The 4,301-nt window shown below is 35.6% G+C and overlaps 1 long non-coding RNA gene across 1 annotated transcript; it reads right to left on the bottom strand.

Annotated features, from left to right (window-relative positions):
• Positions 1-925: 925 nt before the first annotated feature.
• Positions 926-4,093, bottom strand: LOC132635516 (uncharacterized). The gene is made up of 2 exons (XR_009580583.1): positions 3,264-4,093; positions 926-1,257 (listed from the first exon to the last, which is right to left on the bottom strand). It is a non-coding gene; the product is annotated as an uncharacterized LOC132635516 (long non-coding RNA).
• Positions 4,094-4,301: the final 208 nt, after the last annotated feature.

The following is a 4,301-nucleotide window of genomic DNA, read 5'->3' as shown; positions in this document are numbered from 1 at the left end:
AACACGACACTCGATGCCTGACTGCATGTGACCGAGCGAACCACATGGCTTGCTGAACTATCATGAGGCATAACTGTCACACCCCATTTTAACTGGGTTAAATTAGAAGTATGACATATTGGTGATTCCTATTTATTTTGTTTTAAGGAGTCGCCACCTAATTAATTATCGGTGAATTAGGACATCCTAGCGTTTAACCAAGGCAAAGTTAAAACTAAACCTCAATTAATAGTCTACTTCACCAGTGTGATTCTAAGTAAGGGCTCTATATTATCCTAAAGGAAGGGGTTAGGCATCCTTTAGAATCCGTTAACTTACGGTTATCCGACCAACTTAGGTTAATTAATTAAATTAAAAGTAGGGTTAATTTGTTTTTAGAAAATGACCTTAAAATATTGCTAAAGTTTTAATAATAAAATCATGTTAATTAAAGTAATATTTACAGAAAAGAGATAATAATTTGCATAAAGAAAACTTTAAATGCCATTTTAGAATAAAACTAATAAAGGGTATTAAGGCTTTAGATCAAATGCTATTTAGAAATAAACTTATAAAAAGATAGTTTGCATAAAGGAAGACTTTAGATGCTATTTAAATAAAGCTTAAAATGTTGCGAAGATTTTATATGAAATATAGTAAATGCTTATTTAAGATTATACTTGTAGGGAATATAACAATTCTGCCCGTAAATAATGGCTTTTGAGAAAAAGATTTAGCAATTTTGAATTTTATATGAATGTGGAAAACCTAAGCTTGTAGATATAATTCAAAAGGAAGTGAATTTTCTTACTCCTTTTATTATTTTATAAATTATGTTTAGTTAAAAGATGATTGATTTAAACTTGAAGAGTTATCTATAGAATATACTTATATTTGCCTATTAGTGATTTCTTGGAATTTCTAGAATAGAAGGATAAAAACACAATTCTTTTAATTCAAAATGCGCAATCATGCTATTTTATTTTTGAGAATCAATTATTCGGAAAGTGAGTTGATCGCTAATTATCTTAGATCATTTAACCATTACTAAACCCACTAATGTCTCCTAAGATTCATCTAAATTAGCAAGATAAAACATTAGACATACAAGTTAAATGTAAGAGAATAGAATAGGGGAGAGAGTTAAATGGGCTCAACCCATTTTTTACAAACAACTGCAATCCGTTCGCCATTGGGCTTGGCCCAGAATTCTTTTTTTTTTTGTATGCCTGCGGGCTGGCTGCTGATTTGGGGATGACTCGAGAGTATTATGTTGGGCTTTTGTCCCAACACCGAATGCAGAAGGAGACGAGTCTTTCGGACTCGTATACGGTGGTCATGCGTAAAACAAAAGAAAAGATTAGTAAAATGAAGATATACAAGGGAATAATATTCGATATACAGGGTAGTATACACTGGAATACATAAACATTTGCATATATCTGTGCACCTTATGTAGATTAAACTAGCAAGAGACTGCAGCTAACTTAGGATTAAAATATATAGTAGAGCATGTAGAAGACGTATCGTAAGTAAGACTCTTGAAGCAACAACTTATTGTATGTAGTTTTACTACATTAAGGTTTGGTCATAGAGGGCAGCGAAGCCCATAAAGGGGGAGTTATTGTCCAGGTTTATGTTGAATTAAATTCATAAATGAGATACATCTAAATAATGGGCAAACATCATTTCCTAGTTACACCCATATGCAAACAGTAGCAGCAGAATTAGTACGGAGAATTTAGAAGATAAGAAGTCAGTTAATCTGGATCATATTCGAATTTCTCAACACATTGAATCGTCACAATAAAAGGTGTTATCAGAAGGAGAAACATCAAAACTGAACCTCGGCTTAAAATCAGAATAAGATTTCCTTAAAATTAAACTGAACAAAGCTGAGTTACTTATCATGTTTAAGAGATCACTGGGATTGACTAACTGTTGATATTATGTACTTATCACTGATCTAAGTCATATCTAATAAATATCATCACGCTTCTGCAGGTTAAAATAAATCAGGTCTAAGTTCATATTGACTCCAAATAGGTAAAAGCTAAACAATGTCAACACTCAAATCATAATACCTCAATATGAGCTTACGGACTGTCTAAAGTACATACTCGATAAGATTAAGCAGGCATATCTAAAGATTTTGAGCCGTAGTTGGAGCATTATAGACTGGTCATTATTTTCTAAGTGGATAATTTATTAGGTAGAAGGATTCAAATAAGTTCGACATCGTTTTACAGCAAAACCACTCATATTGACAATCATGCAATGGCAAGAATAAGTGTTTGAGAACACATCATTTATACACCAATCTCTGAACCTCAATATTACTTTTAAAATTTTAGATCTGTGAACTCTAGCCATAAAACGGGACTACATTTAAGGCTTAAAAGGCATGCAAAGGTTCAAATAGGTTTAGTTCAAACATAGAGAAGCTCAACCATACATGACTTAGACTTAGAAACAACTTTTAGGCAATATTTGACTGCAACAACTAGATAGAGACTTGAGAACTTAAATCATACCATTTGGACAAAAACCATGAATTTACTGACTATAACCAGGACTTAAACATACAAAGTAATGGCGTGGATTTAGATTTTTTTTAATTCACAGGGAGCTGGCATATGAAGACCTAAGCAAATTGTCAATGGGTTATCTAAAGCAAGATGGATCTTGACAGCACATTTGACCCTCTTCAGACTTCATGTTACATATTGCTAACAGGATTTAAGTGATTTAAACTCCAGCAGGCAAATCATAAGTTAGGCATACATACATGATTAGGAAGCTTTCAACCTATACTAAACACATGACTAATCTCATAGCAGTAGACAATGTCTGTGTTAACTAACCTCTGGGCATTTTAGACCTTAATTAAGAGTATACTTAAGCTAGCACACGGTATATGATGGGATTTAACACTCTTCCAACATGATTTACAGGCAAGCGAAGAGACATGATTTAACCATACTAATAACTCATCATGCATCTACTATCAACACTATGGCTGCATTAACATCCTGCTTGATTAAACTGAACAAAAGAAATTAATTGACAACATTATACTTAATGAATACTTGTCAAGCTACAGCTGAGAAATGATCCGCGGATAAGCATAGCCAACTAAAACTAACATATAATCCACGAATGACTAAAATAAGCACTTAACTGACAACAAAAAAAAAAATGCTAATAAACTGCACTGAACTATCATATAATCAATTATACAGGACTAGAAAAATGCTAGAAATATAGAAGGAGTAATTACAGACCTTGTTCGGATGCAGCGAAGTGGAGTGCGGGGCTTCATATCTACCCTCGACTATCAAGTCCGAGCTTCCAAAGCCAGGATTCACGACAACAACAACAGAGCAGATAAAAAAAACATGTTTTAGCGTGTCTTTTGACTCGATACTTTGAACTATCACGATGGACTGCGAATTGATATTTTTTTGGGAAAAATTGAGACGGCTAGGAAAATACCCTTTTTCTTTTAAGGGGGGGTTTTAGCCACTGAAGAACTTATAATTTTCAGGGGATTTTCGAATCCAAAAAAAATTTCGTTCCTTTGAGATTTTCTTTTCGATCTGGCAAGATCTCCTTTTCTTTCCAAGGGATTTTCTCGATTTTATAGTTTCAATTCGTGGGGGGTTTCATCAATCAGAAAAAAATCAGATTCTCCCCCATTTTTCCTGTACCCACCATCCCCTTTTAAGGGTCATAGAAATCTACATTTATAGGGGAGATCTAGCTTTTCTTTGTGAAAAGAGAGAGAGCAGCGGGGACAGACGAGCGTGGGGGGGGGAATAGACGAGTGGGGGACAGGACGAAATGGGTGGCAGTGGCGTGGAGGGTGTCAGACGGAGTAACGTGAGGGGAGCGATGAGGGATGGGTGAAGGTAGTGGAGGTGTCAGAGAAACAGGAGAAACAGAGGGGACAAGAAGATATGGGGGAATAGGGGAGGAGATAAAGCAGTGGGGTGGCGATGGGGCTGAAGAGAGGAGGGAGAAGGCGGAGATGAGGTGCGACGGTAAAGGAGAGGGAGCGAAAAGAGAGAGTGAGGGAGAGAAAAATGGAGGGAGGCGGCGGTGGAATCAGGAAAATAAAGGGGAAACCCTAAAACGGTTTCCCTTATTCGAATAAAAAAATGGATCGGACCCGGTCCATTTGTGGACCGGGTCAATTTTTAGACTGGGTATTAAAAGATGGACTAGTGAATTAAAACATGGACTGGTCTAAAATTTGAGATAAAAAATATGATCTAGTCCAAAAAATGTTAGGAGTTAATCGGACTTTGATTTGGGGTCCG

This window comes from Lycium barbarum, chromosome 4, assembly GCF_019175385.1.
Source record: "Lycium barbarum isolate Lr01 chromosome 4, ASM1917538v2, whole genome shotgun sequence".
NCBI classification, from domain to species: Eukaryota; Viridiplantae; Streptophyta; class Magnoliopsida; order Solanales; family Solanaceae; genus Lycium; species Lycium barbarum.
This window is presented reverse-complemented; position numbering and strand designations above follow the sequence as displayed.